The sequence below is a fragment of the Molothrus aeneus genome, chromosome 5 (assembly GCF_037042795.1).
Source record: "Molothrus aeneus isolate 106 chromosome 5, BPBGC_Maene_1.0, whole genome shotgun sequence".
Taxonomy (NCBI): Eukaryota; Metazoa; Chordata; class Aves; order Passeriformes; family Icteridae; genus Molothrus; species Molothrus aeneus.
Genome location: NC_089650.1, coordinates 27,335,550 through 27,362,716, shown reverse-complemented (window position 1 = coordinate 27,362,716; position 27,167 = coordinate 27,335,550). Strand labels below are relative to the sequence as shown.

General features: G+C 41.0%; 1 protein-coding gene across 5 annotated transcripts in view; it reads right to left on the bottom strand.

Moving 5' to 3' along the window:
* Positions 1-4,199, bottom strand: part of ATP2B1 (ATPase plasma membrane Ca2+ transporting 1) — a 60,712-nt gene extending 56,513 nt beyond the window's left edge. Inside the window, exon 1 of one of the 5 annotated variants that reach the window (XM_066549617.1) lies at positions 4,138-4,199. The gene's annotated coding sequence lies outside the window, so the exon portion shown is untranslated. Of the gene's footprint in view, positions 1-3,543; positions 3,650-3,879; positions 4,003-4,137 lie in introns of those variants that run through there. The other 4 variants (XM_066549619.1, XM_066549618.1, XM_066549615.1 and 1 more) reach the window with 4 other exon arrangements.
* Positions 4,200-27,167: the final 22,968 nt, after the last annotated feature.

The following is a 27,167-nucleotide window of genomic DNA, read 5'->3' as shown; positions in this document are numbered from 1 at the left end:
AAAGCCAGTAGGCAGAGCTAATCCTAGCTTTTTAGACACAATTCTGCAACTCCTAGATTTTATCTAGTTTTTAATTAAAATACTGTATAGAGAAAGATCCTTATCTGCTGAACTGCAACTTTTAACAAGTCTTATTATTATTATTACTTAAGACAAGTAGAGAATACTAGAGAATACAAATTTAAGACTATTACTGCAATTTTATTGATCCTTTTGTAATAAGGTAAGCATGTATTTCTATAATAGAGATCTCTTGTAGATTCAAGCAGTCTTTCTTATTTCTCAGAAGATATTTACTTTTAGATGCCCAGGACTAAAATCATAGCTGTTCGCCATTCTGCATTAAATTTGGCTAACTGAAATCTGACTTCACCTTTAAATAAAATGTGAATCCCTTTTGGCACTTGTACTATCTTCTCTTTAAAAACATAAGAAAACATATATAAAAATAAAGACTTCAAACACTGAAAGACATTAGTGAGGTCACATTTCAGTGGTAAAGAATGCCATTAATATTTAGTCTACCTTAATGGAAGAAATTCGAGTTAGAAGATACTTTAGGTTATCGTGTCCACCCTCATGTCAAGGGAGACTTTCTTGCTATGGCATGTTATTGATTGTTTTGCCACATTTATTTTGAACTTGCCAGTTAATAGTAAGTTTCCAGCTTTAAAATCTTAAATGTTGGTGAAGTCAATTCTTCCAAAGCATCTGTTTTTGAGGTGGCTTTAGCAGATCCAGCCTATGTCTCTTCCTTCTTAGTATCATCTCATGATTACCTCCCATTTATCACATCCTTCTTTACAAATAAATTCAAACAGCTAAAAATAAAGCTAATAGAAGCAATTGCTAGACCTTTGTGCTTTTGCTACAGGACACTTTCAAGCCTGAATTTCCTTTGAAGCTTTCTACAAAACAGTTCAGATGTTTGCAATTTTAACAGGTGACATAAGTTCTCTATATTTGTGGTCCACAAAAGAGTGACTTTCTGAATGAGACTCTTCCTTTAGACTACAGTGGATTTCAATTTGCAGGATTAACCCCAGATTATTAGCAGAATATGTATTACATACATACTCTGGGGAATGGGGATCCTTTCCTTGCATCATAATCTGTACGTAATGCAACTTTGTGTAAGAAACCGATACAGTTTACCCAATGCTAATGTGACAGAAGTCTTGTTTTCTGCTTTAAATTCCCAAAAACATTTGCTTCATATACATAAGTAACAGTATGTATGCTTACAAATAGTACACTCACAATTCCCTTTAAAATCAGTTTTGGCTTATATTATTTGAGTGATCCACATGGCTTTCCATGCGTTTTTCTATGAGCGGATAGAAGTAATAATTTTGCAATTCAGCACTGACATAGGAACATGGATTAGGAAAACCTGCAAGTATCTGTACACAACACAGGATTCACATTTCCTTCAGCTAACTCAGCCTGGGTCGGTCACCATAATCATCAGTAGGAGCAGCAATAAACCGAACCACACAATGATGCTCTTCCAGACTGAAAATTTCACACTGAAGTGTATGAGTTTTTTTTCCTCACTGAATTCAGTGACCACTTTTTCCACTGACACCAAGAGTTTCCATTCATTATGCCATAAGTATTAAAGCCCTAGTACATTGGAAGCTGTTCCTGCCAGAAGAGCCAACAGTTTAAAGATACACAAGTTTACTTCTATTGGAATTCACAGTTTGTGGTGTTTGGAAGAAATCCTTGAAAATCACCAACAAACAGCTGAAAAAAAAATGGCCCTGGCTATAGCTACAGCTACCACCTTCTGAACACACAGAATCATGAACCAAGGAATTGGCAAGTTATCTAACCAACACTCTTCCAAGTACCAAAACACATTATTTTAACCCAAATTCATTAGGACCCAGGAATGTTTAAGGGATGCAGCAGCTTTCCTACGGCGGTAGTTTTCCAAAGGCAAGCTCACTTCATTCTCCAGGAAGGATTGCCAGCCACTAATGATGAAGACATTTCACCAGGACTGTGGGCTTGGAACTTGACTTTTAAGAAGGGACATGATTTGAATAATCACCTAACCAGTCACCTCTCAAGCACTGTGAGGTGAGATACCAGCAAACATTCTCAGAATGACAGCTTCAGACACAGCATAGGTGTCACCAGCTCCTTCTGAACAGACCTTGAGAAGAAAGCCTCAGCAACTAAAGTTATAAATGCACAAATGCCATGCGTAACAAGTATTGAAGGATTTCTGTAATGCGGATCTTAAAATGACACGAAAAAAAGCCCCCGAAATTTTGTTACTGTTCTCGTCACCAGCCCTTACAGTTTAAACAGTCAAAGGTAAAAAAGATTTTTGTGGATCCCGCACAGCACTACATAACCGCCTATTACAGCTGAACTAATACACTGCCCCACAGGCTGCGAACCCTGGGACAGACTCAACCACAGCTCTCCGCTCCTAAACGCTTCCCCGGGCTCAGGCTGAACCCCTTCCTGCCCCTGGCGAGCAACACTCGCACGGCCGCTCTAAAGGAAACGCTCCCGGGGACAACAAACCGCTTTTCATGAGATCTTCCTCTCGAAATCCTAAGTCCTTCCGACTTCAGCCTTTACCGACTGACCGAAGGGCTCGGCAGGAAGCCAGGGCAGACGGCGGCGCGGACACCCACCCCACTCTCCCCACTGCGAGCGCTGCCTCCCGCGCTCGGCACCGGCCAGCCATCCCCGGCGGAGGCTCCAGCCCGCTCCCAAACTCACGTGGTGCAACAGCCAAAGGTTACACGCACCGCCGGGTCGAGGATGACACCGCCGTTAGAGGCGCTTCCCACCGCGGAGCGGCCCCGCGCGGGGTCGGGCTCACCCGCGGCGAAACGCCCGCGAGGGCTTCGCTCTCCCGGCACCCGAAGTAGTGCCGCATCCCTTCCTCGTGCGCGCCGGTCGATGAGCAGCCCGGCTAGGCATCGATAAATCAAACCAGCCCGTCCGCTCCGACGGAAAGCTGCGTACGACTCAGCCGCGGCCAAAAACACAGCCCTGGGGGCGCGGCGGGCGGGCGAGGCTGCGCGGGTGCCGGGCTCCCAGCCCCCGCGGGGCGGCGAAGTGCCCGGGATGTCGGTGTCGTGCTGCCGCAGCGGGCTAATCCCGGCTACTTAACCCGGCGGGCGGCAGGGGCTGAGCACCACCTTAATCCACGGCGTGAGCGCGCCCGCCCGCCAGGAGCTTGCAGGGCCGTGGCGTGCCGGCCGTGTCCAGCCGCGGTCCCCGACGGTGCGGCGGTGCGCTCCCGCGGCGGCTCAGCCCCGCATCCGCTGCCCTCAAGGTCACGCCGTGCCCCGACTGCACGGTGGCGGCCAGGTGCACGCTCCGGTTACCTGCGGGGAGAACCGGCGAAAGCCCAGGAGCGCGGCACCCGGCCCTCCGGCCCGCCGAGCGAGTCCAGCCACGGCTCACAGCCCCGCGGCGGGAGCGGAGCGACGCTGCACCTGCCGCCACGCTGTTGCCCGCCCCGGTCGGCCAGCCGGGAGCAGAGCCGCCCCGAGCCGCCGCCGCGCTTACCTCTGCGCCGTGGGGCCGACACAGCCGCCGGTCGGGGGCCAGGACGAGGCGCCCGTAAACCTGACGCCGCCCGCTCGTTCGCTCGCCGAGCGCACAAGGTCCCCGCGCTCCCCGCCCTGCCCACGGCCGGCCGGCCCCGCCGCGCCGCCCCCGCCCTGCGGCCGCGCGAGGAGGGCGGGAGAGGGGGCGGGGGGGTGAAGCGGCGACCGAATTGGGGAGGGAAGGAGGGAGGGAGGGGGCACCGGCGCGGGGAGAGCCGGGGGAGGAGAAGGAAGGAGGGAGGGAGGGAAGGAGGGAGGGGGGCGCGGACCGCCCGCCCCGCCCCCGTCGCCTCACCGGCAGGAATCAGCGATTCGCCCTCCTCTCGGACGCTCCCACCGTGGCCGCCGCCGCTCCCCGGGGCCCGCCCGCCTCCTTTCCCCCGCACACACCGGGCAGCGCCGAGCGCGCCGCCGAGCCCCTGCGCCGCAGAGCAACCGCTACAGGAGCCGGGCGCCACCGGGCAGGGCGGGGCGGGGCGGGGCGGAGCGCAGCGATCCGCCCGCCTCCCGCCTCCCGCCTCCGCCCGCCCGCCCGCCCGCCGCGGTCACTCACTTGCCCGCGCCCCGTCCTCTCCCGGCGCCACGGCCGCCGGTCCCCGCCGCCTCCCTCGCCGCCTGCGGAGTGCGGGCCACGTGACGGGGCCCCTCTCTCGGCCCAGGAAGGGGGGTCTCGACGTGCGGAGCCTTCAATGGGGGAGGTGGAGGCGGGGCCCCGGTAGGCACGGCGCCCGCGGAGGCGGAGCCCCGCGCCGCTGCCCGCCCGCCGCCGCCGCCGCCGCCACTGGCGGGCGGGAGGCTGACGCGCTTGTTTCCATGACGTCGGCGGGCGGGGCCGCGGCGTTTGATGGAGCCCGGCGGGCTTCGGGGGTCGATGACTTTGCCACGAGCGGCTCCCGCGGGGCGGGGCGGGGCGGGGGCGGGGCGAGGCGGGTGTCGCGTCGCGTCCCTCCGCCCGTGGGTCGCGGGCCGCCGCCAGCCAGCGGGGACGCGGGCCGCCTCGATGGGGCGGGGATGCCCCGCCGGCGGGAGAGGCCGCGGTCCCACGAGGGAGGGGCGGTCACCGTCCGGACTGGGGCGCGTCTATTGCCCCGGTGGGCGGGGGCCGTGCCCGGTGCCGGAGCCGTCCCGGGGGCGGTGCCGGTGCCGTCGGGGGAGGCGCCCTAAGGGACCGCCGGGCGCCCGGGGCGCGGTCCTCCCCTGCCCCAGGGGGCGCGGGGGTGCCGTGCCCGCGGGGCCAGGGGCGGTGTCGCCCCACGGCCTCCCCCTCCCGAGAGCAGCCGGTGGGAGCCGCGTTGGCGGCTCCTGAGCGGCGGGCGCGGGGAGCACGGCGGAGTCTGGGCGAGGCTCCGCTGTGTCTGCCGGGGCGCGCTGCAGCAGGAGGTCCCTGTTGCGCGGGGCCGCCGGCGGGTCCGGAGGGGCAGGAACCAGCGTGCCGCTCGCTGCCGACGGTGGGGATTAGAGAGCTCTGGATCCAGCCTCCCGTCAGGCGTGTCCGCCTCTCGGGGAACCCTGGCAGCTCCCTCGGGAGAACGGGGAACGTGTGGGGGCCGCAGGTGTTCAGCGCTTCCCAGTCTCCAGCCGAAGGCTCTTTGATTGGAGAAAGGAAAACAAATGGGGTTATCAAGGTTTGAGCCCGAGTGAGCTCTCCGGGGAGACGCTGGAAGTGAATAACAGGATTGGGAATTACACTGGAAATGAAAACCCCGATTTCAGTTCTCTTCCAATGCAGTAGACCTCCCACCGCCCCCTCCCCCCAACGAAAAATACCCATCCATAAACTATGTCATTCTATAAGCCATTTGTGTGAGGGTTTGAGCTGTGTTTTGACATCCTCCACTCTCCTCTGTTGGACATCTCGCCCGAGTGACTGGCCAGCTGCATCACAGGCTGTCAGGTTCTTTGAGCCTGCCATAAATACCTTGCTTCACCTTCATTATCGTTCAAATCCTAGTGCTGCAAAGGAAATGAATGGAGAAGCTTATGCAGCTCTACAGTCGCAGACCGGAGATGATGCAGAGCCTAGAGGGTTAAAGCAACAGGATGAAGTCAGCACAAAGCAGCCCACAAGGACTGGCAAATAAATAAATCATCCTAACTACACTATTATTATGGCTTGCCTGAGGTTCATTGTCTCTTTCTTTTTCACCTGAATGTCTGTTACATTTTTCTCCTTGCTCAAGAGAAGCAATCAAAAGGGACTGTGAGCAGTAAATGGCTCCTGCCCATTTTGAATGTTGCTAAAAATACTACCTTACCTCTCCATATCTAGAGGTCAATTGAAAAATCAAAATAATGAGGTAAGCAATCCTGCAGACTGTTCTCTTGAGGAGATTTCTTGCATTTCTTCCCAGAAGGAGAATATAAAACTATCTGAACATACATAAAACAAATTCTCTTGCATTCTGTTTCCAGTTCAGCACCCTCCTCTGCACTTATGGCTGTAGCTCAGTGAGGCTTCCTTCCCCAGGCACTTGGAAATTACATTTCTCAATACAGCTTTATAAGACTGGCAGATGTGTTCTGCACAGTTCTGTCATATCTCCTGGCTCTCGGGCAGATAAAATTAGCTTTGGTACAGCTAAGAAGGAGATGATGTGTTTAAAGCACTGCAGTTTGGGTACATGTCTGTACCTGCTTCCGTTTGTCTTGAGGGAAGGTGGGTAGGTTGTGCTTCAGTGCTTCTTCTATGAAATGGGAATAATGTCCTATTTTCTTCACAGGAAGGAAGCAAAGGTGGGAGGGGTACATTTCATCATTATCTTTTATGATAGAATTCTCTAAGTGGATGCATTTTTCAAGGCACACAATAGTCATTTAATGTTCCTCTTCATTGATACACAGGGATAGCATAAAAACATGCAACACATTGACTGAAAATAAGGAGTATTTTCTTATGTCTCCACAGAATCTTCTCCCTGAGGATTTAAAAAATTTCCAAATTAATCCTCAGTAGCCAGCATGCTTCATGATTTTTTTAATTTTTATTTTCTTTTTGTGAAAAAGAGGTTCTCCTTCTGTTTCTAAAGACTAGGACATATAATTGACGAACAGAAAACATTCCCTATAATGTAGGTCACCAACAGTATAAAGCGAGCAAAACCAAGATGCAGGAAGGAATATTTCTGGAGATCTTTCATTTAACTTTTGAAGAAGCAGTACCATTTCAGAAAAATTCAGAGTGGTTTGCAGACCATTTGGAAAGGCCAGATTTGATGAATCAGTGTCAGTACTTCAGCCCATTCTATGACCAACATACTAACAACACAAGCATCCAACATTTTAATAGACACAGAAAATGTGTCACAGCAAATATAAGTAGATTGCCTGTATCTAATCTACTTACTATGAGACTTTTAACATAAGAGTAAGAATTAGAGTATTTGGATCATTACAGTATTTGGTCAAAAATTATTAAGATGACCAAGATCTAAATGCTCACCTCACCATCCTGTATTAACTGGGGGGCTTTTGGTAAAATCCCATTATGGGCTTGATCTGAGAAGAGAAAAAACAGGCTTTTCATAGTTTGTGTATAGATCTTAACTTTATTGAAACTGTTTTCTTGACTGTTTTGCTAGTGCTAGATCCTGTTCAAACTCAGTTTATTAGATTGGATGGAAGTGGAGAGCACAGACAAAGCGTGAGAAATTAGGGGAATATTTGTGCGAGCAAGAAGATATGAGTGTCTTAAGCTTCCAGGGGTTTTGCAGAACCAAATGTTCTGTACCAGGTACAGGTCTCCAAGTTGACATTCTTAGTTCAGTACTACTGTTTGACCAATCTCTTCAGTCCACCACGGAGAAGATTCCTGTTTTCCATGCTCCTGGCTGATGGGCTGAGCTCGTTCCTGTCAGGCCCTGGAGGCTATATCTCGTGATTGTTCTAGTATTCTGCAGGCTAAAAGATCAATCTGTTGCCTAAAACACTAAAAAGCCACCTTGATAGGCAAACAATAGACCACTCACTCATCTTTAGGTGGCACAATGACCAAACCGCTCTGTCATTCACCCATGCAGCCTAACAATGACCTTGTGTCAAAACAGTATTTCCATTTCATCTTGAAATCCTCCACCCCACCCTTAGGAAAGAGGCCTATCTGTAAACATTTGCATTTTTATCAGCTCAAAATTCTTCCTCTTGACTGCACGGGAACTCAGGATTTGTGCATAATGTGCTTCCCTTCCAGAATGCATATGATAATTTCAAATAGTTGATTTTATTTTCTCTATTCAATTTTCCTCTCAACAATGTTGGATCATTTTGCTTTTGGTTTTTTGTTTTTTTTTTCATTCAGTTTTATGTTTTACTGTGATACTGCAGGATCAGGAGGCTGAAAGATTCAAAGAATAAACAAAGAAATGTGAGGAGTAATAGTTATTACACAAATCGTTTTTCATGTATATTGTATATTAAATATATCAGAAAAAGATACACTGGACCTAATATGTTAATACCTGTTCTTTTCAAGCACCTCTGCAGCTCAGCAACATTACAGTCCCAAAGCAGATGAAAGACTGGAAAGATATTTCCTGAGCAAGGGCAGGATGTCTACATGCCAATTAAGAAAAACAACAACAACCAAAAAAACAACAACAACAAAAAAAAAAAACCCAAAAAACTCACAACAAAACTCCAAAAACCAGCCAAACAAAACAACAAAGCATAAATCATGGAACTGATGGAGAATTTGATCAGTTAAAGGAATTCAAACAGACATGAGAGAGAAGGGGGAAATAGAGCTGGGTGGGATAGCAATAATTGACACCTCTATAAAGAGGAGGAAAAAAAAAAGAAATATTGGTGAAGACTTTCTTGATAAGACATAAATCATTAGAACCAAGTATGGATGGTGATGACATAGTATGACCACGGCTGCCTCCATGTGAAAGTGAGAAATGACAGGTGAATGGATGTATGCTATCACTCAGAAAATAACTACTAAAAATGCATCCAGTGAGCATCCAGCTACCTCCACAAAAGTGTCTTTTCCTATGTAATACTTCCCCAGTTTGAAGTTAATACTTTCTCCCCCATGGCAAATTCATTCTTGAATTCCTAAAGGATGGCCAAAGTTTCAAGCAAGGCTGTCCTTGCAGAAACTGGAAGCAGTTTTGTCCAGTTGACTAGAAGGGTTTTTTAAAAATAAGCTACTGTCTTAATTTCCCAGGAACTGCTTTTAGGCATCAACTCACAGTACCTGTCCTTGTTATGGACACACATTGCTCTTGCAGCTCACCTATCACCCCAAGACTCAAAATGATAGGATTGCCCATTATACTTACCAAACTACAAAAGTCCTTTTGGGGGTTTGTGGTATGTACAATTCTGGATTGAAATAAAAATGTTAGTTCATTAGGTTGATGATGCTGTGGGTGTTTGTAGATATGATGCTTTTTAAACCTACTAACTCGTCTGATGAAGCTGTGGCCTTGTCTTTGAGAGCCTCTTTTCAGCTGATGATACTTTGTAAAGCTTCATTGATATCACTCCTTTTTGTGACCTATTCCAGTTCATCCTGACTGACTATCTTGTTTGTAAATTGTAATCTTATGTTCCTCTCCTCTGTGATCAAGTGACAATGGACTTATTTTTTTCTTTGTCTCCTCAAGATAAGAAGCAATAGGAGTAACCAAACTATCGCTCTCTGATCAACATTACTGACCTGAGTCACACTCCTGACTCACTAAAATTTGTCTTACAAAGAATAAGAGTAGACCCTCCTTGATCTCATCAGTGCTGGGTAATTTTCTTAAGAAAAAAAAAAAATGGTCTCTTAGCAATGCTAGTTCTAAGTCCTTTGGATAAGAAAATGGTTCCGTTAAGTTTTAGGCTCCTTCAGCAAACATTAGCAATTCTGCCCCCTGGCAATTTTTCAAGATGGGTTTGAAGCATTTAAGAGTCATTAGAGGTAACAGTTCCCATTCTGCATTTCTTTCAGAAGAGATGCACTACCTTATTTATACTACCTTAGTCAAGAATTTATCATTCAAGTAATAAGTGACTACCAGGACATAGCCGAATACATTATTTGTTTACTTTGTTGATCACATACAGCTCTAAATCATCTTGTCTGGTTTCAAGACGCTAAGGAAATTATCCCACCTACCTAAAATTGCTTTTGAAGAATATTACTAATGACCTACTTCACATGCATTTTTAAATAGTTTAAACCTCTGGGCTCAGCCTTGCAAGACTTATTCAGGAGTAATCTTTTGCAGATTACAAATACAGATCTGAAGATTGTCAAGGTCAAAATTTGGATATCTTTGAAAAGGTATGGCTATAAAATATCCAGTATGAAAGCTTCAAAAGAAATCACGCTCCACAGTAGTATAAATTATAGCAATAGTATTTTAAAAAATGTTTATATTTGTGTATATATAAAATCAAGTATATTTACTATGTTTAAATGTAGACTATGGGCAGTCAAAAGAAGAAAGTCTTGCCTTGAGTGTTGTTTCTATTGTTAGGTAATAATAGAATGACATATATTTAGGTAAGTAGAAACAAAGTTTTAAAAATAATTAAAAATGTTGCTTGTCAACTCATAAAAATTAGGAAAATTAACTAAGTTTTTGTAACACAAACTATATTTCTATTATGTACCAGTAGAAAAGATCAATAGGGTTTTCCTCTAAGTTCCCTCTTGCCAACTGGACAACATGGCAGCCTTGTCTTGAGCTAGCAGAGCTTGACTATATCATGTCACAGGTACTTCTAGTAACAATACTGCTGTGGGTTATCTTCAGGCTACAACATGTTAGGCAGAAGTAAAGGCAGTTTGTTTTACAAGAGAAGTGGATTAAAAGATAGAAAAATATTTTGTTTGTGACAGCAGTCCAATCATTGACAATTTTGTTACCTTCAGTTCTGACTGGATTCAGTGAGAGCTGCACATGCTTAGTAATTCCTAAAGCTGATGTCTGTTTTAGTAAAAATATCTTGGATTACTAGAAGGTATTTTAAAATAAATACATGTAAAAGGCTTTTAGATCTATGCAATATTAGATCTACAGTAAAACCTAAATTTGTTTATTTATTGTGCTTCACTCAGCTTGATGTTAATTCACTGTTCAACCACTTCTCAGCGCCTTTCATGTTCAAGCCCCCAAGCCCTGGCAGTGCCTTTTTTATGAAGCCATACCCTCAGAATGGTCCACCAGGACAGCAGAAAGGGCCCACAGCTCTCTGTGAAACTAGTTAGGAGTAATTGTATGAGATGTCCTTGACAGCATAAGTAGTGGCCTTTAAAAATGTTGCAAGACCAGCTGGTCCTAGGAAGAAAACAACTGTGGATCCATTAACAGATGTGGTTCATGGAGTTTCTTGAGAATAAGGTTCAAGTTGCAGGGTCAAAGTACCAGAACTATCTCAACCTGCTTTGAAAATGTCAAAAACTTTGATCTTTGTAGGTACTACATGTTTATCTGCCTCCCACCTTTATGTGGTTCTGATGAAGTTCATGATGCTCTGTCAAATTACAGGGAAATACAAGCACTTGGAAAAGGCTCAAGAATCCCTCTCAAAGATGTGGTGTGTATAAATAACTATAAAAGCATACATATACAAATAGAGATCTTCCTTTAGAAGGAAACTCTAATTTAAAAGGGTGTCCAGCTAAAACTCTAGGACAGTATTACAATTAGCAAAACAAAAATTTAATAATTGTAAGACAACAGTAAAATGACCATAAATTCTGTCAATATTAGAAAATCCACCTTGCTACCTAAGCCAAAATTGTTCCTTTCCTTATTACTGTTTCTTTCCCTATGCATATATCCCTATCCATTTGAGTTTTGCTGTGAAGACAAGCAAAAATAACCATTTTAGAAAAAAAGTTAGGAGATCTGATGGTTTTAGATGGGAACCATACAAAATGTTGAGGAGGTTTGTTTGTTTATTTTTGCTTATTGGTTTACTTTTTTGTTTTAAAAAAGGAACCAGAATTCTTATGGTAAACCATGGAAGTTAAGCATAAGAAATGAAATCAGCAAGAGTTAATTAAGACCTCTGTAGCCAGAAAAAAATAGTGTTGTACAGATAAGATTTGTTTGGCTTTTTTCCCTTTTCCTCTGATCTATTCCTCTTTTCTAAATTAGATAAAAAAACTCCATGAATCATTAAATTGGCAGGCAAGTAAAGCTAAGATAAAGCACCTCTCTTAAACCCATAATGCCAGGAAATTCAGAGATGTAGCTATAACAATACTCTTACTCCATACTGCAGTACTTTTAGAGTGTGGAGTTTCTCATTGTTGACTGAGATAAATAAAAATCACATAATTTTTTGTCTCCCCTCAAAAATTTTTCGTTTGAGGTTGAGGAGTGGAGTTTTTTACTAGTTTACTACATTTCTGTTTTCCCCTGTGATACGTTCTGCACATTGGGATGTATTCTTATAATAGTTTTGGGTTTATGGTTGATAAAAGTAAATATAGGTATGTGAGAAAAATCAATTAATATAATATAAATCTCATACTTGTATTAGATGGAGCTTTTTTCTTGTCATTCTGTTGCAAGCTCCAAACAGGTATGTAGATTACTTGAACTTGTGCATGCCTTTGCAGGTTTAGGACATAAACTGCCTAAAGGAACTCACAAAATTATATTACTTGTGTTGTGTCAGGGAGTTTCTGTATCTTTCTCAGTATAGACATTGTCTTCCATATGCAGGATTTAAAAGTAATTTCCAAAACTCCTTTGAAAATTTAAAGAAGTGCACTTATATACCATCCCTACAAGAAAAAGGAATGTTTGTTGGGGTTTTTCTCTTAATATATTTCAACCTTACTGCAGGCCCAAAACACATCAAAGAAGCATGGTGATCATGCTGAAGCCTCATAGCGTGTGGCATTTTCATCAGGGTTACAGGGATCAGAAAGTGTTTTTAAAAATAGAAATCACCAGGCAAGTCCAACTTATTTTGTTGTTCATCTTCCCCACTTTTTACCTGTGGCCCACTGGGTGGAAAGGATGAACAACTTTTCTGAGTGCTTACCTCTTTAATGAAGTGGTAGGAGGGAGGAAGGAAGAAAATTAAATAATGAAGTCCTGGTTCCACACTCCCTAACTCAGCTAGCACTTTGAATATGTTGACTATTGGAGTATAAAGATTTAGTAAGACATTTATTAATTTTTAAGAGTAAGGGAAAATTAGAGAGGTAATGGATCTCAAGCAGCTCCTGAGTCATTGTATCTTAGATATTCATTAGTGGACTGGTGTAATCCAGCCATCTCATATTTTTCAGGGCTGCCTTTAGAGGAACTTTATCAGTCTGCAGGAATTAAAAACTAACTGAACAAATAATTAATCATATAAAATGCATTCACCTGTGTTCCAATTACTTTAGTTTGTATTTTGAACCATCAGTGAAATAAGAGGTATGATACATCCAAATGTATCTAAATTATATATCAAAAATAATTTCTTAGTGTTTAAGACAAATATTACATTTGAATACCATAATCTGTATAGGATGGTATGTTTCTACTTGGCTTTAGTGACACAAGTTTTGGGGTATGATGATGATGATGATGATGATTTGTTTTTAAACATGACTCATGAGGTTTCTTCTGCATGCTGGTTATGTAATGTTTCTTCCTTCATGATAGTGACTGTCTGTTTTCTACATTTGGCTTGCTTTTCTACTGTTATTTCTAAATTGTTTACACTTAGCTGATGACTGGAGGATCTGTTTAATTATTCCAATAATTAAAGAATATTAAGAATTTAAAAAATATTAAAAATTTAGAAGTTGTCGTATTTGCTGTATATTAAAAGTCTTAGGAGAAATAATTTTTAGTATTTTGTGCTTTCATTTTATTATTCTACAATGTTCTTATACTATGATATCTGTTATCCATAAGTCAGATTACAAAGCAAAAAAAAAAAAAGTAAAAAATATAATCAGGTGTCCCTGATGAAGGAGGAGCTTTATGTTGTCAAAATCAAATGCACAAAGGAGTAAAAGGAGATATTTGTGAAAATTCTGGAAGACGTATCAAAGTTTCATGAGAATCGAGATGAGCTTAAATAATGTTTGTGTACATTGGTAAGGAAATAATTACGTACTTTTTAGTGTGGTTAAAAAGGCAAGAGCCTTCCAATGGAATCTCAGTGAAAGAACTTTTAAAAAAGCAAATTCTCTAAATGCCAGCCAGTTTAGGTAGTAAATAAATAAAGCAATATTCACCAGAATGAGCATGGCAGAGTCAAGCTTCTTACAGTCCAAATAAATGCTGGGGGAAAAATATCCACATTTTATTATTTTCTCCTCTGATATTTGCTGTTCTTCATAGTTAATATTTATCCTAACAATGGGTTTATTACTGCTTTGACAAAGAGAAGATATAATGAAAGGAAATATGTATCGACCATTAATATAAGATCATTCTCTAATTTACAAAATTCAAATGTCCTTAATAAAGTTTACAATCCTTATTTTTAAAGGTAAAATCTAATCTACAAAGACATATTAGTTATTTTTTGTTGCTCTTTGTTTTGTATATTGCTCACTCATTAAATTTAATTTTACAAGTTAATAACGGTGTTGTACTTTTATTAATATAGTTTGATATAATTGCTACACCCTATTTAATGATAGTATAACTTTGCAATTAAACAATTTGCTTTACCCACAAAAAGTTTCTGTGATACAGTCTTTTTTTTTTAGTCTACTGAATTGCTGCCAATTTCTTGGTGAAACTATTTGCTTTTTCCAACACACTCTCTTATCCTTTTATTTAATGCTCACTTAAGTGTTCTCCTGAACTTTGGATGTTTGATGACAGGTTTGCAAGGTTCAAAACACTTGATTTGTTGGGCATGCCCTTTGGAAATGAAAAACACATAAGAAAAAATCATGTCTCTGAAGACTTGAATCAAATATAAGTTGTCTCTCATAGCCTATATAAACATATGAGGGTATGCCTCTGCAGGATAATGATGAGAAGCTTTATAGGACAATAAATCAAGTTTCTATTTTTGATGATGTATAGTTGTCTTCCTTTAATTGTACCTCTCTTATAAAATAAGTTATGTGGTCTTTCACTACTCAGTGTTGTAATCTCTCTCTACTAACTTACATAGTCATCCAGGTGTCCTGTTTGTAGTGCCTGTAGTCTGCTCATCAAATCTGTAATCAGCATCACTTGTATAATGCTTTGGAGTGCTGTGTCACATCAGCATCACAGCCCATCTGACAGAGACCACTGCATATTTCTGAGGTTTTTCAGAGACACTGTCACCTTGTATGTTGTCAGAGCTGCTTTATCCATGAAAAACCTTTTTCTACCCTAGCAGCTTGAAAATCTCTTGAGGATTCCCCTTAGGAGAGGGGACTTGTACAGTGTGATGACAACATCCATCAGCTCCTCTTCAGAAAAAAAACCAACAAACACATAGTATAGGTAACATTGCACTGAAGAGCTTTCAGAGAATTCTTTACTAAAAATTATCTGCCAGATTGTTTATGCTATGGGGAAAGAAATGCTAGGGAAAGAATAAGGCAAGCACTGACAAAGCCTAAAGACCTAGATCTTGAAAGTGTAAATCCCATGTCTACCAGAGCTGTATGAGGGTAACAAACCACCCTTAGCTCTCTTTCACCCTTACCTCTCCTGAAAACATCCTCTGCTAAAGTTGAGAAGTAAACTTGCCTGTATGTCTATCTGACCGTAACATTTGGTTATTTAGAAATTCATTGCTATTTTACTTGTACCTGTTCCTTTTGTAGTTCTTCAGTAGCCAACAAACAGTAACCAGAACACATACATGTCAGCACAGTCTACTTACTCCAACTTGAAATGTTTGCTAATGGCTAGGATGGGCTCTTAACTTAGGCAGTTTTTCTGCCTTTTGCCCAGTTTTTACATCAAATACTACATATTACATCCAAATTTTGATAATGTAAGGCACTACTTTAGGCAAATTGCCTCTATGGGTAAGGCAGAAACATTTTTTATTTTCTAGGGCAATTAATTAGGCATCTGCAATGTCACTCCCACACTTAAATTAATCTCCATATGTTCAGTTATCATAGGGGAAAGAAAAGAAAGAAGAAACTGAAATGAAAACTCATAGCCACAACTCTGCAATGTATTTTTCAGACACCTAAATTTCTGTCAGCTTGCTGGGGAACCATAATGTCTTTGCTACATGCTTAGCTAACCAGCACATATCATAATTTCTACACAAACAATGGCTCTATCACTTTTCATCATATATTTAAAATAGAAGGGAAAAAAGGAAGTGTAACTGATGAGTTTTTTGTACTTTTATTCCATGCAGTTTAGGATAGTTACTATTTACCTGTGAAATACTACTTTTAATTTAAATAGTGCATTGCAAGTTATTTATCTTGTGATATACTCTCTTTGGTTCATTTATCTTCTTGTTCAATTTTCTTGCTAATTTGGAAAACAAAATCCATACTTGCTTGGTAATTTTTCTGAATTGCCAAAGTTCTAATAGGTCTTGCTGGGGACTCTATTAGGCTTTTAAAATTAAATATCTTGTTTGATGGGTGGACTCAGGGGAAAAAAGAAATATGGAAAGCACATCTGAACTACTGGAACACTTTAACGCAGGAAACGTTAAGAACTTACAACTAGTGAAATGTAGCAATTTTAACCTGTACTTATGGATTCTTGGCCTGATATATTTGTTTTCTTTATGCAACATTCCTGTGTTTTAAGGTATTAAAATTGCTCCCAGTCTTGCCTACAGTGTTTCAGTTGTACTCAGTCTGTCTGATCAGTAGGTATGAGGGGGCAGGATTTAATGTTGCATGGGCTCAGGCTGGCATGGAGTTACTTTTCCCCATGGCAACTCCCCTGGTGCCGTGATGGTGCTGGAAAGGTGTTGATGACACCTGGGTGTTTTGGGTACTGCTGAGTGGTTCTGGCACAGCACCAAGGGTGTCTCTCCAACATTGTCCCCTCACCTGAGATGAGGATGGGCCAGTTCTTGGGAGGGACACAGCCAGGACAGCTGACCCAAGGTGACTAAAGGGATATTCCATAAGATGTGGCATCTGCTCAGCAATGAAAGCTAAGGAAAAGGGGATGGAGGCATTTGTTATGAGATTTGGTCTTTTGGAGGATCCATTTATACTTGCCAGAAAGTAACTGGACATCTCCTGCTGATGGGAAGTAGAGAATAAATATTTTGTTTTCCCCTGCTTCTGTTCATGGCCTTTACTTTATCAACTGAGATTAGCTCAGTTGTTTGGGGCATGGTGCTAAAAATGTTAAGGTTGTTGATTTGATCCCTCTATGGACCATTTACTTAAAAGCTGGACTCAATTATCTTTTTGGGACCCTTCCAACTCAGAATATTCTGTGATAAACTGCCATTTTCTGACCTGTGAGGTTTTGTGAGGTTTTTCCTGGGTTTTTTTGGTTTTTTTTTTTTGGTTTTTTTTTTTTTTTTTGGTTGTTGTTGTTGGGGTTTTTTTGGTTGTTTTTTTTTGGGTTTTTTTTTTTGTTTGTTTTGTTTTGTTTTGTTTTGTTTTTTTAAATTTATTTTATCCTCACCCTGCCTTGCTGAGGAAAGGGAATGATAGAGTGACTTGATGGGCACATGTTATCCAGCTGGGATCAACCCACCACAACGAAACAGGCACAAATCTTGTCCAGCTTGCAAGTCACAGACTCAGCCCTCCTTTTAGGCCGGTGCCCACGCATGTTTCGGATGCTTACTGCACAGATCTGACTGTGATAAGGAGTTTTCTTCTTCCAGCTTTTGGAAAGGAGCATGAAAACCAAACCCTAACCATCTACAGAGGCAGTTGAACCATGCTGCCACTATCATTCTTTTCTCTACAGCACTTCAGTGCACAGCAGGTACTTGAAACCCATAGTTTCAAGCACCCCATATGAACCCTGTACGAACTTGTTGACCTGGATTTTATAGTTTCAGTAAACAGAACCACATTAAGGAGGAAGGAGTCCAAGGTTTTATGTAAAGTTCTGCTAGATATGCCTTATCTGTGACGGGAAAGTTCTGTGACTTTCCCATCTTTCAGGTCTCACTCTCAATTTCAGCATTTCTTTAGGTCTTGTGATCTTATTTCTTATTTGGTTTAATGTTTTCTTCAAGCTACTACCTGTTTTCTTGCATTTTTATTTCCAGCTGGGGAATTCATCAGGTGTGTCAATAGACCATTACAATAGACAGAGAAGACTGTTTAGTTGTAGCCATACCTGTGCTTTTTTTTTGTTTTTCTTTTCATTTGTAGAGATTGAAGAAGGATGTTGAAATTTAATCAGTCTAAAAGCAGCCCTTCCTCCTTCCCCTTCTCCTTCTCCTTTCTCATTTCTTCTTCCTCTCCTCCTCCTGTCTTTCTCCCTTTTGTTCCACCTTTCCTCCCTTCCTCTCTTTTTTTTTTCCTTCTCTTCTTCCTTATCTGTAGAACCACTATGGAATTCAGTAAGATTTCTGAACTGATTGTAACTATATAACTAGATGTTAATAGAATTGTTCTTCTGTGTAAGGGCAAATAAAAGAGACATTGAAAGAGAAAATTTCCATGGAAACAATATCTCAGTAGCAATGAAAAATATTTCTCACCACAACATGCTAAAAATAACTTCACAAATAACTTCATAAAATTGGACTTTTTTATTGATAGTATGGCAGGAAAAACCATAATACTTTTCAGCTGGAGGATAATATGTTGCATTCTGAGTTCTGCATCACTAATTCTTTAATAGGATAACTTTGCATTTCCCAACCTGCTTTTTAAAGTCTATTCTGATGTTAGTTATTTCTATTCATCTAGACAGAGGGATTACAAAGCAAAGCGGGCTATAACGTGTTCTTGGTTCCTTGCCACTTCCCAAATTCTGCATTGTGGTTCTTTCATAGCAATCTTAAGATCAATTCTCCTGGGAAAGAGCAAGCAGCTTGTATCTGCACATTCTTCACTATTGCAAGGAAGTGATGTCTTCTTTTACCCTACTTACAATTTTTATGGAAAGGTTGATTGACAGTTCCTCTACAAGCTACAATAGAGCAGTTAAATTGGATAAGCAGTCCTTTGTGAGAACTCTCATTGTACCATATATTTTGCTTCTTCTATCATTGGACTTGTGAAATTCCCCTTGGGATCTCAGTTTTATGTTCGTATCTCCAATAGTCATGTACATCCTTGGTTTTTGGTTTCTTTTTCTTCTGCATTTAATTTTCAAGTACAAATATAAAAGCATATATCTGTGATGATTTGTGTCACTAATATTGCAAGTTGTACACAACTGGATTGCAGTCTGCAACTCTGTTTTTTCTGTAAGGGTTGTATGGTTGTACTTGTTTTCCCCTGGTGCTTCATTATTTCAGTGAAGTAAAATTTCAGTGGAATTATCTGTATAGGTGGTTTGTGTAGCTAACTGAAACATTGTAGCCATAGAGTGTCGGGTTCGGCTGTCTGTCTCTGCCCCGACACGGGTAGTGTGGTTCTTGGGTGGCACGCGTTTTAAAGGACGAGTCTGGACTCTTCAGCTTTTCGGTCTTCGGGTTGTTTATTATTTCTTATCTACAAAATTTTCTGTCTGCCCAACAGAGGTCTGATCTGCAAGCAGTCACAGGCACTCTCTGACCACCCACGGGGCGGTCAAGTCTTTTTATACTAATATCTACGTACATAATATTTACCTTTATTTCCCAATGCTTTTCACCCATGTTAGCAAGTGCACCTTCACCATAAACCAATCCCCAAATGCCAACATCACCACAGGAGATGGAGGACAAGAAGAAGGAAGAAGAAGGACAAGACACGCCCTGATCCCTCCATCTTGTCTCCATAACCCCCCTGTACCCAAAACCTTAAAGTCTATATTTCACTTTCTAAATGTGTCCCTTTTACACCTTTTACTCTAAAGTGATTCTCTTGTCCTCAAACTCTTGTTATTTCTGTGGATGGATCAAAATCAAGCCACCAGACACTCTTGGCAACATTCCAGGATTTTCGAGACCCCCAAGGGTTCTCCTGGCATCTCTGGACATCAGGAATGATGTGCTGAGATCCCACAATAGAGGAAGGAGTTAGTTTCTATGGAATAAAGTAGAACTGTAAAGATTATTTGATCAACAGATTTGTGCAGCAGGGCTTTGCGATCATCTGATGGGTCCTGTCTGACAAGGACTGAAAGGTTTAGAACAGAAAGAGCTAAAGTAAATACAAACACCTTTTCTTTTATTTTCGTCAGCCTATTTAAACAGAGATTTTCTGCTAGAGCAGTTTGAAGGAAGAGGAAATGTTCCTGTCTTGTTGCTGACTGCTGGGTCTTCAGGGTTTTTGAATGTATGGGCTTAGAAGTCCCATATGTAGGCCTGCTACTTATATAGCAACCTCTGGCTATGTTTGTTTTCTCCTTTGAGCAGGCAAAATTATGAGCTTGTAAGGGTCATGCAGAAGGGCAATTGCCCATAATTATTTTCTGTTTGTTTGTCTGTTTTTCTGAGAAATGTGTGTTTAAGCTTATAGTGGTAGTTGGAACTGGGTCTTACATAGAGATATCTGGGTTTTGGCTCTTGGAGGAAATGTTATAGTTGGTTTATGTTCTTAACTGGGAAAGACTGGATTCCACCCAGATGGTGGAAGTTTCAAAATGGGAGTCCCTAACTGCATCTCCTCAGTTACATGAGAGTGTCTACAACTGGGCACTTTATTGGGTGCTATAGTGGAGAACAATACAGATTGTGCTCTTATGGTATTTTCTCTGTCAAGGACCTGCTCCTCTGTGGCTATTTGTGAGCCACTCCCAAGAAGAAGCCTGTTACTAACTTAAGTGCCTTAAGAAATGACCTGCAGAAAATTAGGGAACCTTTTACAATTCAAATATGTAAATACCTAAGCACAAACAATGCCTTTAGGAAGTTAGGGTTAATAGACCAAGACTACATAGTCTTCTCCAGTCATATGATGGTAAAGCAAATTTAATGTTCTTTTGAAATTATGGGAAAAAATAGTTTGAGATGTAAGATGGGACACACAATAATGAAATAATGATTACTTTGTCATATTGATAAAAAAATTATTCTAAAGGTCAATGTATTTTTTTCTTCAACATTTTATCCACCTATGTAGTAACACTTGCTTTTGGATCAGTACAACTAAAAGTTGAATATCTGTGACATATTCATGTACTGGTGGGAAAGAATAGACCTAGAATTTGTATCCTGAAGAAGAAATTGAGATAGAACTCTGAAATGAAAGTTTGACTGAATTAAGAGATTGGAGGTTTAGTACATTCTCTTATTTACAACTTTCAGATGGAATGAAGTGAACACAAGAGCTGAGATCATTGAAAAGGACCAATAGTGAGGTGAAAAGAAAATTAAACCAGTTTTAAATGGAATTTTTAGGTTAGGTAAGGACAGGCCGAAACCTTGTTAGCCATACTGCACAGGGTCTCATGGCTGACAAAATAGATAGGGTCAGGACTCATCCATCTTGTCAGTCTGAAATGCCTTTAGTCTACTAATGGCCTTTTCTGTAAGAGTAAATTCTTTTTAAAAATAGTCTTAATATGCAGGTTGGGGGGTTTGATGTAAATATGTTCTAATTAGGTATATATGCATTGATTAAATGACTTTAATTTCTTTGTGCTTTGAAGTTTTGTGGCAATCTCATTGGTGATCATGCTTAAAAAGACTTGCTTTGAGTAGACCATCTTCTCCGCACAGTGGATAAAAAATACCGTGATCTTCAGCATCTGCAGTCAGAACTCCTTTTAAATGGATTTTGGAATGTCAGATTGAACATACCCTCCTGCCTGTGATCCAAAGCAGTCACCCATGTGAAAGGTTTTCAGCCTCTATTTGTTTGTGCTCTTGGCTCCACTGGCAGTGTAGGTTTTGCACAGATGATTTAGGCTGACTGTCAATAAGTTTGCTGCTGTTAAAGATGCTGGTAGCAGCTTAAACAGAATGTGTAGACCATAACTTGGAAACCTTCAATTTAAGAAACTGCTACATGACAGTTACCCTATTTGAAATATTAAATAGTATGTAGGATGACAGACTTGAAATGGGCTTGTAGTAATGAGCATCTTATGCAATAATTATCTTAACTAGATCCCTTTCTTTGTGTTACCTGAGCCTAGATCCAGAAAAGCATATATTTATGTGTGTCTTCACTGATTGTTCATTTGACTCCACTGGTGACTACCAGCCAAGATCTAGTAGCCATTTGCATTGCATGTACCTAAGGTTTACTCTAGCAGAGTCTAGCTTGATTCTGTAAGATGTGAATGTCCTCCAAGGGGTTAACCTTGCTCCTGTGGAGTTTGGAAAGTGGATCAATGCTGAAGGGCTATTTGTGGACTGCAAATGTAGGTGCTTAATTCCAAAACATGGAAATTCGAACTGGCCATTGCCTGTCACCCATATTGTCTGTTCTAACCAGCAGAATTCTGCAAGTGGGCATAGGTCTGACCTGAGTGTGCCCAGAGATACTGACAAACTCACAGACTGAAAGGGTCACTAGAATACATAAATTAGAAATTGACTCCCAAATCATCTAACCCACTGCATATATTCAGAGACTGTGACTGAAGAAAACCTGCCCTAAACCCCAACTGTGATGATGAGTCTCCTTTAACAGCTAACCTGATGGTTAAACCTCTCACCTGTTAGATAGGGCACATGACTCTGGTTTCCTTTTTTAGGAGATTCAACCCTCTACTTTCTGGTGAAATATGAACCCCTGAGGTATTTGGTATTCAGTTCTTGTAGCCTCTTCTGATGAAAACTAAGGAAAAAAGTCATTCTGTGGAAACACAGTGTTCATCTAAGTGAGGCCATATCCAGGGTGTACATCCAGCAGCACTGGTGGATGCCTGAACATATGCTGGGACTCTCCTCCCAGGCTGATAAGGAGGGCTCTTTCTACTTGAGCTGCTTCATTTTTTCAATTAATCAATTCTCTCACAAAGGATATGAGACTTTATTTGTCCTGTGTTTCCCAGAAGTGGTTTTCTTCTGTTCTTGCAATGGCAAGAGGATTTTAATTTTTTTTTTAAGTGTTATGGAATGTTACTGTCATTTGGGATAGGTTGGTTGTTTTCCTTGTGTTTATATAAATAAGTGATCAGTGTTTCATTCAAAGCCAAAACAAACCTGAGAAGACAGTCCAATCTAAATGAAAGGATTGCAGGCACTATTAACTCTTCTCCAATGTGGTACCAGATGTTGCTTGAGGGAGTGGGTCAAACACTGCCAGAGATGTAGCTCTCCTCAGCACAAGGAAATGCTGCAAACTGGTCCCAGTGCTGCTAACAATTGTTTTGGTCCTCAGGTGCTGGCAGCATTTAGAGCCTTGGGGTAAACAAACCTGCCAGCACTTTCAACACTGTTATCTACTTAGAGCAGACCTAATCAACACTGCTTAAAATGCTAAAGGTCTTCTGTGCTCTCTACTATAGCTTCCAGCTTTACTGAGGAGACAAATCAGTCAAGACTTTAGATTTTGACATGGTTTAGAGCCTTTGCAGCTTACAGAGTGTAGTAACACATTTAACTACTCCTTAAGAGCTGGGATGATGGTGAGAACCACAGGAGGCTTGGAAGGGATGTAAGGGGTGTCATGTGGTGGGCCCTGAAGAAAACCTGATCATAATCTTTATCCAGGCAGAAGGCTACTATTTGGGAATTGCCATCAGTCATCATCAATGATGTAACACAAATCTTCTGTTACAGCGCAATAAAAATGATTATACATATTCTTTTCAATGAAAAGTTAGTAAATGAGCTGCTCTTCCTAATTTTAAAGTAGATAATGAACCAGACTGTATCCATATAGCCTTGTGGATTTCAGTTGTAGCGGAACACACTTGCACAGTTTTAAAACATAAATAACTCTATTAATATATTTGTATTCCCTGTGTCAAAGTCTTAGCTTCTGTGACATAAATCTGTACAACATTTTGATCTGTAAATCCTCTCACATGGTGATTTGCACTGTAAACCACAGGTTTTTTTTTCAATATGCAATGTACTGCAAAGTGGAAAAAATCTTTTTAAGAATCAGAGATAAATAAAAATATGTTATAAAGTGCAACTGGAAAACTGCATGGGGCCTTCTATTGTGCCTTATATGACATAAAAATATATTTTAACCCAGGATAATAAGGACACAAAGCTTGGTGAAGGCCCTTGGCTATTTTGTTAATACCTTGGCTGTCTGATTTGCTATGTTTGCTTTGGTTTTTATGCTACTTTAACTGATTATTTATTATCTTTTAATATTAATATATTAATAAATTTTATTTTAAGCTTTTGTTTTCTTTATGTTATTTGTATACCTTTCACACTATATTTTGTCATATTATTATCAGAATGTAAACTTTAAAGGTTTGACTGGAATTTTTTCTAGCTTGTTAAGAGAGATTCTTGGGGAAATTCTCATTTCACTTCAACTGGCATTTCTCTTTCAAGTTTGGGATAACATTGCTAAAAATGGAGATTTAGTCTACACAGAAATTATTGTCACTGACCTTTTGTATTGCTACTCCGCCAAGTTCAGAGTACTGCAGAGTTGCCTTTTTTTCTTTTCAAGTTTAATTTGTTGCTAAGTTCTCACCACCATATTTGGTGCCATTGTTTCACTTATTCTTTGTACTTTTGTTTTCTGACTAGATTTAGAGCAATGATTGAAAACAGAAAAGTTCTAAGCATGCTTTGTGGGGTACTAAAGCAGTATTTAATTTCTGGCAACATATTGTAGGTATTATCTCAGCTGTATTTCAAAAATACTTAATATGGGTAGGAGGAAGGAAGATGAGAAAGAGGCACTCTTGCTCTCCCTTACATGGTTGTAGAAGACAGACAAGGTTATGGAAGGAGCAAATAACATCTCTTTTATAGACTATTCAAAGATTTTTGTGAGACCACAGGGTAGCTGTTGTCTATTTGCTCATCCTGAAATAGATGTTGGAAAACAATGGAGAAGTGGGAAAAAGGTCACTAGCTGGTCTGATGAATTAATATTTTACCTGCAAAAACATGCACCAGTTGACTTCCCCTCCTCCTTTACTGGCACAGCAGCTTATCTCAGGAAGATGCTGTGAGTAGCAGAATGTTTCCACAAAAAACCTCAAGCACCCAGAAGGTTAAGTAATTGGTTTGTTCTTCCATGTTTTGCAAAAAATAAAAAATAAAAAAAGCCCTAAGCATGGTTCCAAACATGCAGGTCTTCCAAAGGTAAGCTTTAGACAGTACAGATGATGGAAGAAGTTCAGGAGGAGGAAGGTGTGAACAAAAACTGGGTAAGGCAGTAAGGCTGCAGTGAGGTACTGAGTTTTAGATATGGCTTGAAAGAAAGAAAGATGCTTGGCTGAGTGAGGTAGGAAACATTAAAGAAAGTAAAATTTGAAAGAGGCAGAAAGATAAAAGAAATTAAGAAAGAAACCAAAGCTGAGTGTAGTAAAACTTGAAGTTTTACTGTTCTTCAATTCAATAATACACTTATTATTTATTACACTTATTGGGTTTTTACCCTTTCAGAATGTCCATCTCTTCAGTTATCTGGCTTTTCAGGGTCTTTCTCCAGAATTATTTCATTTTGAAATGAGTTATGTACTAAACATTAGTTTCAATATATTTGTGTTTAAAGCCACTAGGCAGTACCAATTCTAATTCCTCTTTTCTCTATCCTGATAGTGGAAGAGAAGGTAAAAGCAATTTTTTTTCTGTTTGTTCATGAAGCCAAAATGAACAAGGTTGAGATCTGAGACTTGTGACTCAGAACCTGAATAGCAACTACTTTTTAGCTGGGAGAAAAAAAATACATTGATCTGAGACTTGGCTTGGCAGGTTTTACATTTTCATTAAATATTGATATTCAAACATCATCTTTGTTTACACTGCATGCTGCTTCCTCTAGGTTTTAAACAAGGTGGAATTTTGCAGATAGTGTTGAAGTCAGAAGTTCATAGCAACTTATTTATATGTGATAGGAGTTTGTCAGTGGCTTGTGAACAATATGGAGATATTCTGGTATTGTTAATGACACCTCAAAGCTGCGGGGTTCTTGATATCAGATTTCTGACTTCAGTCACCTTAGAGAAGCTTCTAATTAAATCATAGCCCAATAAATAATCTGCATAAATGTCATGCTATGTGTGATCAATGCACTAGGGTGCAATCACTAAGGACATCAACATTTGAAATGGAATTAATCTGCAGTCTTGTTCTAGTTGTTTGTATTGTGTTTGCTTTCCAGTGAAACATGTTCTATAGTTCTTAGGTTTGGTTTTCCTGTTTTCAATAGATTAATAAATTTGCCTTTGTATTTTCATCAGGGCCTAGGGAAAGGCAGAAGGAAGGCTAAGAGGAAACAATTTCAAGGTGTTTAGAGGTACCATTTTTAGCTATTGTGAAGATAAGCAAGGTCCTGCTTGTGTGTTTAGGTTCCCAAATCAGGGTCAGATCCTGCCTTGAGGCTGTTACAGCAACTAAGTTGGCTGCTGTTGGCTTTTGCTTCCCTGTGGATGGATGTGCAGGAACTGCACAACCGAAGTCACTTGTAACATGACTGCAAGCAGATCTCACTTGGGGTGCAATGGAAAGGGGAAGAGCTACCTCAATTGTACTTCTCCCTTTTTCTTCTAATAAAATCACAAGAGAGACAATTAAATCAGCACTTTTTCACTTCTCAGTGATATCAGTACCCTGTGAGTTCATGGGAACATAAAGTTCAGGATACCTCCACACTCAGCGATTCGAGAGGCAGTGCATGTGTCATGGTGATAAAGTTTGCATGTTGCAGAACCACATAAATGTACACTGCCAAACAAAGAAGTTTGGCAGTGTACATTTATGTGGTTCTGACTGCCACAGAGATGAGAGCATGGAGCTCATGAATACCTACTTCAAAGATATATGACACTAAAAGCAGGTTAGAAGGCATAAGCGTGTATAACTCCATTTAATATCTTCCCATAGCCGCCCACTTGGAGCTCTTCTTGCTTGCACTGTGTGCCTACAATAATTTTGGCTTACCCTATTGTCATCTGCAGTGCTAGAGCCCCCTGTGTCATATCACATATAGCTATTTCTTATATACAGAGGATCCTGGCAGACATTATCCGCTTACTAAAAGGAAGCTCGTTGAATCTGCTGCAGTTTCAAGTTACTGAGTACCACCCAGATTATACAACTGAGAAACACCCAGATTATTCAATCACAGCCTCCTACCACCCTCCTTTCAGAAGGCACTCCAATTGCTCCAGCCATCATCCACATTCTGCACTCTACTAGACTGGATCCACTACTTTTCCCTAAGAGGGCAAAACTCATCCAAGATACAGAGATATCTGTTAAGCAAGCTTGATGGACTATTAGAATAATTTATCAAAGGAGACAGTGGATTTTCTGTTCAGCTCTTACAGACTGTTTTTCTATTTCATAGACATGAAAGTAGTCCAATCAGAAGCTCTATCCAGAAATTAGTTGGATTAAAATTGATGACCTAGATTAACACGGTGAATATATTTGTTTTGTAAACAGAGTCCATGCAATAATCTGCTTATATCTAGCTGCAAAGAATAGGTTGGCATCAATGTAATTTAAATAAAATAAATC